The sequence below is a fragment of the Phasianus colchicus genome, chromosome 23 (assembly GCF_987193195.1).
Source record: "Phasianus colchicus chromosome 23, bPhaCol1.hap1.1, whole genome shotgun sequence".
Lineage (NCBI taxonomy): Eukaryota > Metazoa > Chordata > Aves > Galliformes > Phasianidae > Phasianus > Phasianus colchicus.
The window spans coordinates 5590425-5600283 of NC_143458.1; the positions used below are offsets into that span (position 1 = coordinate 5590425).

Genomic DNA, 9859 nt, shown 5'->3' on the forward strand with positions numbered 1-9859 from the left:
TGAAGCCTTCATGTCTGTATGAGATCATCTGCAGAAGTAATGTCCTGTGTGTTTTGTCATTACAGAGGCAGTTCTGAGCTATTGTCCTGTCTTTAGAGGAAAATGGAGGGCCTGAGAGGATTGCCTGGGGGTTCAGTAAGGCAGTGGCAGGTGGCTTTATAAGCTGTCTTTCATCCAAGAAACTCAGCTACCCTTATGTCAGAGGCTATTCACAACCTGTATGGGCAGGACTGTCTTCTCGCTCATCTCTGGTGGCTCCTGTTGTCTCTCCCTCATGCTGTGCTTCAGCCATGGTGTAATGTATCACTGAAACCCCCTTCTAGCTTCCTCCTGCTGAGCTCTCTTTGCTGTGCTGACCCTGTACCTGGCCTAGGTGCCAGCAAACCCACCAGTAAATTCTATGGCTCCCTGCTTTGACCTTGTAATAGCATTGCTTGGAGTGGGAATTTGCTGTCCAAGAGTGGCAAGGTTTCTGGCCCCGTAAAATGGCTTGGCTGTGTTCAGCAGTTTCCCTTTCCTGGCTCTTAATTTATTCAGAGCAGAAAGCCAAATAGACCCATAGGCACAATCGAAACATGGGATGAATATTCTGAGTGGCTTGATCTATAGGAACAAGCACACAGGGGAGGGAATGAGTTCATCTCCTCTGTGCTCCTGGCAGGGCTGTTCCTACATCTCCTGTGTGCTGCAGTGGGGTGATAAGCTGGTTGCAGGGAGGATGTACTGTCCCTTCCCTGGAAGAAGAGACTCATCTGAGCCTTCCTCTTGGGAGCAACCCTTGGTAGGCAGCTAAAATTTTCCTTTTCCTCTCATCCCATGACTGCTAGGGAATATCCAGCCCCTTGCATTGTCCAGAATAATTCCACTGTCCAGAGGGTTGGTGTGTTTCAGCATCTGTAGGGTGGCTCTTCCCTGCAATTTCCCTTTTGGCTGCTTTTTCCCAGGTTGGTGCCTCCAGCCCCTAATGATTTCTTTTGTTCTTGGAGCAGCAGGTTCATGCAACTTCTCTGTAAGCATGTTTGTGTATTAAACAGGGGTAGGGAAGGAGCAGAAATGTTCTTCAGTCCAAAAACATCGCTGGTAACAGAGCAAAAAGTAGATCCTACAACCCTGGTTTCAAAGGTGTCTTAACTTGTTTTCTAAAGCTATCTCCAGACTTTCCAGGTCTGTCAGTTCCATTTTAGAAAACCTGAAGGTTGTCACTACTTGTGACAACTCGTCTGTCCCAAACAGACGAGCAAAACTGGTGTGAGCTGAGGTGCAGTGATTGGGATCAGCCGTTGCAAAAGGCACCCCATGAAAGGTGACAGGATAACATCATTCCACAAAAGATTTTGATCTTCTGGCACAGACACGAGGAGAAGAGTGAACAAGAACTACGTTCAGAGGTCATCCTGGTTTTGAGAGAGGAAACAACTAATTTCTGATGGGAAGTATTTTGGATTTCACTTGCTTTCTATTGCTGTCTGTTTCCCAGCTCAGACAACTGCTCTGTTCTTCAGTGTGCTTGCCCAGAGCTGTTGTATACGACTGTTAAACAGTGTTTAAACAGCCATAAGCCTGTTTATTTACTGAGGCTATAAATTATCTTGAAATCGGAATTCATCATACTGCAAATACCATGTTTCAACAAGCAAGCTGGCGCTCTGCTAGAATTGCAATCTAATAGCCCTCCTCGCTGCTCTGCCAAGTTGCTGTCAAGGGCAAGTGTCCTTGCACGGGTAATTGCTGCCTTACAGAGATCCTGGTAGACTCAGAGTTGATGCCTTTGGGTTTATCTGCTGGTGTATCAGGGAATATTGTGGTCGGTCAGTGCAGGTCTCTGATGGCTGCAGCGTGTGTCAGAGTTAACTCGCGCTTGTCAGGGTTTGCCATTAAATGAATGGGCTATCCAGTCAGTATCTTCCAGGCATCAACACCAGTTGTTTCCAAGATGTGTGAAAGGCTGATGATAATCAAGGAAGGAACTTTTCCCAGTGGGATTTTCTTCCTCTCTCCAGGTGGTAATAGGTTACTGTTCCTGGAGCAGGCGGCTCTTAAACAGCAAAGCCAGTAGCATCCTGTACAGTGTTGCTGGGTATATTTCTTTGATTATTTGCTCTCCTGAAGCCGTTGATGTTGTGAGTGACTAAAAGGATCTGTCTGAAAACACCTGAACTCGACACTTGCACTGTACAAAGTGTGAATTTATTGTCAGATAATATTTGTCTGAAGTGTTTCATCTTGGAGATTCAACCAGTCAATATTAACACCCATCAAAAGCAGCTGCTGTGCCCTGACTGTTGCACAGAGTGTAGGTTTTCCTGTAGATGCTGACATTTCTACTCACCTCAAGCTGAGTGTGGTCCTGGTAGTCCAGGTCCTGACTGCTGCTGCATGAGCTGTGTTGATTGGGTTGGCTCATTCTGTGGCAGGTTGATAGCAACAACCACTCATCTACTTACCTGTTCCGTACTGTGTGAGTTGCTTTCACACTTCTGGAACCATGCGAACTGGAGATGGGAAAGATCTGAGGTCATCCAACTTCTCCATTTTCCCCACAATAGGGAAGGCTTGTTCCCTTCCACTAATTTTTCCTGTACTTGGTCCAGTTTTAAGTGACTCAAGCATCAGAGCTTTTTTTTTGCTTCCCTTGGGAGGCCTGGTGGATTTCTCACTATGAGAAATGTTTTCCTCATTTTTCCACCTGATCTGTTCCTCTCCCGGATTCCACAGTGGAAGAGAGCATAAAGCTACAGTGGGTTAATGCTCATCATGTTATTGGAGAACTGGTTAACTCTTCTGGTGTCACTTTGATGTTTGTCCTGAAACGAAAAGGCTTTGGATAGGAGAACATCATGATATAGGGACAAGTGTCTCAAAGACTGGCAGGCATTGATAGTTGGGGTAGTTTGAGCACCAAGGCCTGTTGGTCTTCCTGGAAATTAGAGGTTTGTGGAAAGGCTTCTTCTATAGCCTGTAAGCATATCTCCAAATGGTGAAAATGGGAAAGATTACCCTTGGAATGTTGAACTAAATGGCAAACTGAACATATGGCAATAGCTGTTCTTTACTCTTGGCTTTGCTTGTGCCTAGCACTTAGTTGAGAATCCTGCTTTTTCTTAACAATCTGAGGATTTTCCCATGGTTTGCTTTCTTTGCTTATCCTCCTGCGCTGCCAATGCTGTGTAACCAGTAGCTCAGCTAATGCTGAAGTTGTTCTTAAAACATCATCTGCTAAATGGATGGGTTATGATGGGATAAAGCTACCTTCCATGAAGGATGGGTGGGATCAGGCCTTGGAGATGCTGTCAAATGGGAGCCAGTATGAGAAGGGGCAAGTAAATATTTAACATGTAATTGTGCAAGGGACAAGACTAAAATAAAATGTGATAAAGGCAGAAATGTTAAGGGTGGCACTTGGTAGTGGTTGAGAGGTGTGTGGTAGTGCAATACATTGTGTGATGGGGAGCTTTGTTTTCTATCAGGAGTCACCCAGGAGGCTGCTTCATGCTTTACCCGAATTGACAGAAGGCTGTTTGACACCATTCTCTGCTGTGGTTTGACCAGAGGTAGTGGATGATCTTTCACTCGCATCTCTTGTGGTGAAACAGAGGGCGGCTGGTGGGTCTGTGGTCCCTGCAGCCCAGTGCTGCATGCCAGCCCTGCTGCTTTTTGTGTCCCTGGAAAGAAAGGCTGCCCTGCTCTGATGAGAACCACAGCCATGCCACTTGTGTGGTGGCAAAGCCCAAGAACGTGACTAATTGGTAACATAAAGAACCACCTTCTGTGCAGCCTGATTCACCCGATTCCTTACACAGACTCACTCTTTCCATCAAGGAATATTTGATAATGCAGCGCACACTGCTGAGATCACCCTTCTGGCAAATGCCTGCTGTGGTATGAGACCCAGTCATCTGGCAGCACATTGCTTACTGCAGTCTCCACGGCAACCCTCCATGCTGTTCTTCTTTGGAAGCTCTGCGCATTCGTAAAGAAGCTGTCATCCCTCTTACTGTAAGTGCAGCAGATGTGAAAGATTTCACCTGTGCCAATGAACCCCAGGATGCTGCTGCTCAGAGGGGCAGTGCTGCGTTAGGTATAAAGCTCCTCTCTGGAAGGCACTGTCCATCCACTTGCATGGCATTACAAAATGTCTCCTGCTTTGTGCTCTGAGCCTTTTAACGTGCCTGTAGCCAACAGTGTTTGCACAAAGAGACTGGGCTGCTGTGAGGATTGCAGAAGACCTCTTCTGAGGCACAGCCTTGCAGTGCTGACGTCTGCCACAAAAAGAATTCATTTCAGAAGCCTGGTCCCAAGGTGGATTGAATGGTCCTGCACTAAAATGTGAATGCTTCTGGTATGGAAACAACCAAACTGCAGTGTGGACCCTCGTGTTTCAAAGAGGCTTCTCTGTTTCTTCTGAGCTGCCAGTTGTGTTGATAAGGAGGAGCAGCCATCTTCTGTGTTGTGGATGCTGAACCTGGCTGTTCAGAGGGGCAGTTGTCTGCCTCCACTGTCCCATCAGCAGTCCTCTGGGGAGAGGCTGTAAATCAAATAGGGTGGATGTCTTCTCTTCTGCAATAGGTAGGCCTGGTGTATTTCAGTGCTAATAGATAGAAATCCACTTTATCAGTGTTATGCTGGCCAATACTAGAACTCAGTCTGGAGCTGTAAGGCTTCAGGTTTATATTTTCTCTTATGTCTGTTTTTCTGACTGCTCTAATGCTCGTGCAGAAATCAAGGACTGGGGCTTTCTTCTTGCTAAGGGTATTGCAAGTCTTTGGGGTGAGCAAGGTAGGAGGGAAAAACTCCATGCTCTGAGCATGGAAAGGACCACACTTCCTTGCCTCCCTTGGTAGATGATGCGTACACCTGGACCAGAAGAATTGTTCATCTTCAAAATGGGCATCTGACTCTATTCCTGGTGGTGGTGGTGTTTTTCTTTAGGGTCATCAACATACAGCAAGAGACTCCTCTTCTTGGAGGAAGCCCAAGCCGCCATCTCAGAAGAGCGGCTGAACCATATAACAGCTGAAGTTAAAACAAGGCGACTGCAAGACCTGCCTCTGCCAAAGCATCTCGTGTTCCCTGTGGGTGACAGTGAGCTCTTTATTTATAAAACTGCTGTCACTTTTATTTCCCACTGTGAGCTCTGAGAGGGATAGCATTAGGTTAGGTGAGAGCTCTGGTTTGCTGTGCAGGAGGTTTACTTGTCTGCCCTGTGTTGAGTGGCAGCTGCTGGAAAGCCCTCCCACAGAGTGTTCAGCTTTTGCCTTTCTGTCAGTCTGCTTCTGAATCTGGGCAGTTCACCTCTGTCCCTGCTTTGCTGTCTCAGCCCTGGGTTTCTCCTGAGATGGCTGCCAACTGTGCCAGACAGCTGGGATGCACGTGTTCAATCAGGTGCTTTCTGTGAACTCTGTAGCTTCTGCCATATCTGTCAACAGTGTCACTTGACATTCCCCAAAGGCTGGAGGGGAGGCGAGGTGTCTTCCTCTTGCTCTAACACTTGTGCTGCAGAAGATAAGGCCTACTCTGCCCAGTGCACCCATGATCTGAGGAGCCCCAGTCCAGGAGCATCAGCTAGGTTGGAGCTGCTGATCACAGAAACGAAGGAGGACCAATTTGTTAAGAGTATTTGTTAAGAGCAGTGAGCCTACAGCCATCCAAAGGTGAGTAAGTGTATAGTGTAAAGTCTGCTGTGTGGGTTGAGGTTATTCATCTTAAAGGATGGTCTTCTTGTTGTGCATGTCCATGGAACGGCCAGGCTGTGTAAATAGGTTTTACAAGTAATTGTGTGGGATGTTTTCCTTTGATTCAGAGCTTACATACTTTCTAGCTTGTATTAAATGATACATGTTATGTCAGATGTGCTGCATGAGCTGTTGTGGTAGGTTTAAGTGCTGGGCTATGCCATGCAGAGGATGGCAAGTGTAAGCCCATTCTTCCTTCCAAATAGTACCTAAATCCCACGGTATCAGATGCACCCTGTATTGAAATGAAACACCTTTTGGGTTCTGTCAGCTTGTTTCTATTAACGTGGAGCAGCAGGAGGGCTGTTTCCTCTGACACGTTGCCACTTGGAGGCAATCATCTGAACAACAGCACAGAGGAATGATTTGGGGCCTCCTGGTTGAACTGGGAAAAACATCAAGTGGGCTGCTGGAGGAAACTCCTTGAGTTGTCCCTTCAGCCCAAGCAAAGGGACTCTATGGGTCACTTCCCCCCCACAGTACCTCGTTTAAGCACCTTGCAGGCAAAGCCAGCTGCTATGGATTGCTTAGCTCTCTTCTCCATCTGGTGCTGCCTACACTTGTTTCCCTTTCTTGCCTGCTCCTTCCTTTTCTCTGCACTTGTTCCCCTTGGCTCCCTCCCCTTTGGCCTTTGGATTTCTCTCGTCCTCCTCCTGGTGATGTTCCAGGAGCATTTGTGCCTTGGTGGAGAGGGACATCTAGTGGGGTCTGAGCTCCAGGGCACAGCTTGGTTTAATCTCGCTTTTTTATTCATTTATTTTTTTTTTCTTCATGAAGAAATGACTTCTGTAGGAGCAGGAGCTGAACTCTGAGTAGTCCTGTACTGTTTGCCTTGGGGCACAGAGGGCATCTGGTAGGCCAGCTCATTGCGTGACTTTATTTTCGTGCTGTTCTGATGCCATGGGAGTCTTGGCTGGGATTTCCTTGGTTTCTCTGATGGCTTTTAGTACTGCACAGGACCTACTTGTTCTGGGTGCACCCAGAACTCTGGTAGCCCTTTCACCCCCACCCCCCATTGCATGTCTCACAGTTCTCCTCGGGCTGATCTCTAACTGCAGGCTTTGTCTCTTACTGAAATCCTGCTCTTGGCACTCCTCCTTGGCTTGCTTTAATGGGCTGCAAGAAGCCAGCAATAGCAGCAGGGAAGAAAGCACGTGAGGGGAGAGATTGCTGTGCTCTCGTGTGAGGCTGTAGGGAATGGAGGGGGAGGGAATTTAGGGAATTAATTGTGCCTCATCACTGGAGTCCCAAGCCTGGAGGTCTCCAGTCCTGATAGAGGCTTCCAAGCTTGATGTAGCTTAGGGAGGTGCAGTACTGTGTTGGCACTCACCAGGCTGCAGGAGATGTGAGCACAAAAGCTGGGCAAGGAGGGAAACAAAGCACTAATCATGCTGCTCCAAAGCAGCAAGTGCTTGCAAAGCTCTGGGGTAGGGCAGTTCTACGCTGGTTCCTTCCTTTTGTCTGTACAATACTCTGACCCAGGTTATTGAACCCTGGAGGCAGGCTTAAGGGTGCTGGCCTTTCTCTGCCAAGGTGAAGGTGCTGCTGGAGTCATAGCTCAGCCATCCATTACTGTTTTCAGCTCTTGTCCCAGCCACTCCAAGTTCTGCATTGCCAAACCCTCAAGACTGACTGCAGTGCAAACACAACTCATCTCGAGTTACAGGCACAGTAAACACACATCCAAAGCAAGGATCAGTGTGGTGTGGTTTTTTTTTTTTCCCTGCTTGCCTCCTTTGTGTATCAGATGATGATATCCAGCGTTTGCAGTCTCCCCTTCTGGTGTGGGTGGCACTGGGAGCCCACAGTGGTGGGAGGAAGGAGCTTTCCATTGGAGGCAGGCTCACAGCAGAAGTGAATGTAGCCTTTTGCTGGTAGTTAGTTTCTGGTTACATTATGTTTGGGGCATAAAGGAAGCGTGCTGGCAAAAGCAAGGACGAAATGAATGCTTGAGCCAAAAAGGCTTTTAAGAAACCTTCTTTCTCTTTCCCCAGTAATTCAGGGCAGATGATGCTTAGTGCAGAGCCTGCCGTGGTGATAGCTGAGAACGAGCACTCATCTGTGCTGCCTGGAGGTAAGGCTGTGGCTGAGCCCACCCACTCCTGGGTGAGGCAGGGCTGCTGGGTTTCCATCTCTCTGATGCTGTGTTTGTTTCTTGCCCATTGCAGTGGTTTGAGTGCTGCTGGTCTAGAAGACTTCGATCTACTCTGTGGAGGAAAGGCTCTGTAGCAGCCTGGGTGGGTGCTGACAGGTATTTGTTTGATCTTCTCTTGTTTCCGAAGCTGGGTTATTTGTCTGATTGCATGAAGAGCTCGTGGGGGATGATGGGCAGAGGACTCTGGCCTGATCCAGCCTTGCGAGGCAGCACAAAGCTCTAAATACTAGGGCTGTTTTTCTGGTCGTTGTCCTCCCTTAACTCCTGCAGGAATTCAGGGGAGCAGTTGTACTTGTGGCAAACTGTACCCATTTGTGCAGTGTGCTGCAGCTGTTAAACTGCTGCAGTTGTGGCAGGCATCTCCCAGTGCTGCAGGTGGAAACTCCGCAGCCAGAAAGGCAGCTGTAGCCCCAGGGCAGGTTTCTGTTCTCATGCTGATGAAGGGGATTCAGAAAGCAATTTTTCTTCCTGCCTGCTCAGCAAAGAGCCTGTCCCCACAGGGGCTGAGCCCCTCTCAGCATGAGCTGGGTTAGGAGGTGGGGAGCAGCGACTTTGGAGTTTGGATGACTGACTTTTCCCCTCTGGTTCTGTTCTAGTGAGACAACCAAGAGAGGATTTGCCTGCACTGGACCAGGATCCCACCCAGCAGTAGCATTGGACAGAGGGTCTGCACAGAGGTAGGAAAACCTGCAGGAACCACAAGAGTGGGTGTGGGGAGAGGGGAGACTTCTGGGCAGCTCAAGCTCCCACGGAGAGCTGTGTGAGCACCCCAGCAGCTTTGGAGATGTGAGCTGTGCTTATGGCAGCTTCCTTGTATCTTCTGGGAAAACAAGAGGTGCTGAGCCAGGCCAGCCTCAGGAGGAGCACAGCAGCAAGCTGCGTGCAGCTGCCTGCTGCTTCCCTACTTGTGTGCATGAGCTGTGATGTGACTACAGCCAGTTCTTGTTCCCCTGCAAGCATCCATCCTTCAGGTTGGGGAGCAGTTTCATGCACTGCACCCTGCTTGTTCTGCTCCAGTCTGAGTGTTTCTCCTCCAAATGCTGAGAGCGTGGCCAGAACCAAGTGCTGCAGCTGTGGGGTCACCCTGGCACACAGCCCACGTGTGAGTGTTTTGTCACGGACCCTGGTCAGTGACTGCCCAGAGTAAACGCTTGTATCTGTGCTTACACAATGCTGCAGCATACAAAGATGTTTCTTTGTCTCCTTGTAGGGAGAAGTGAGGCACAGGCCCCCCCCTACGAGCCCTAGCAGCTGTGCTTCTGGCACACCCTGGCCAATGCATCACCTTGCCAGCCACATCTGCCTCTGCAGAGCTCTGGTGAGACTATGAAGCAGTTAAAATCCTTCTGTCCCCCAGACAAAGAAGTTGGCAGAAACAGAGAGCAGCTGTGTGCTGCACAAATCCATCTGCACCCTGTGTCCAGGCTGGACTTTGGATTTGAGAAATGGTTTGGTTGTGAGCTGTTGGTGGCTTGTAGTATTTCTATCTTTTTTCCTTGCAGTGTCTCTTGGGGTGTGTGGTTCTTCTTTTTTTCAGCTTTTCTGCTTTTTCCTTAGGGTTTGCTTTCCTGGCTGCAGGAAGCAGTGCAGCTGAGCACACAGAGCAGTCCCTGTGCCAGCCATAGAAGAAACTGCAGCAGCTCAGTGCTGTCCCTGTGTGTTTGCAGGTGGGAAGCTGTTTCCAGCACTGCCTGTGACAGCACCTCTTCTAGTACAGCACAAAGGAGCTGTGCCTCTCTGGACTGGAATGGGCTGGGGGCCTGAGGATGCCCAAAGCTGCAAGTCAGAGCCTGGTGCAGCTGCTGAGATAGGGAAGAGGTAAAGGGTGTTGGAGTACTTCCATTTGTGATGCTCAGCCTCCTCCTTGGACAGCTATTCACATGGAAATGAATTTGGGTTGGAGGGTCTGTGCTGCAGATTTCCTAGAAGAGGAATGGTTACCCAGAAGCCCATGAAGAACCACCCAGACCAG

The 9859-nt window shown here is 48.8% G+C and overlaps 1 protein-coding gene across 3 annotated transcripts in view; it reads left to right on the top strand.

Annotated features, from left to right (window-relative positions):
* Positions 1-9859, top strand: part of ZBTB44 (zinc finger and BTB domain containing 44) — a 69067-nt gene that overhangs the window by 58821 nt on the left and 387 nt on the right. For all 3 annotated transcript variants that reach the window (XR_016459635.1, XR_016459636.1, XR_016459637.1), the window contains 6 exons: positions 66-5651; positions 7727-7806; positions 7901-7983; positions 8484-8564; positions 9098-9205; positions 9555-9859. The gene's annotated coding sequence lies outside the window, so the exon portion shown is untranslated. The remainder of the gene's footprint in view (positions 1-65; positions 5652-7726; positions 7807-7900; positions 7984-8483; positions 8565-9097; positions 9206-9554) is intronic.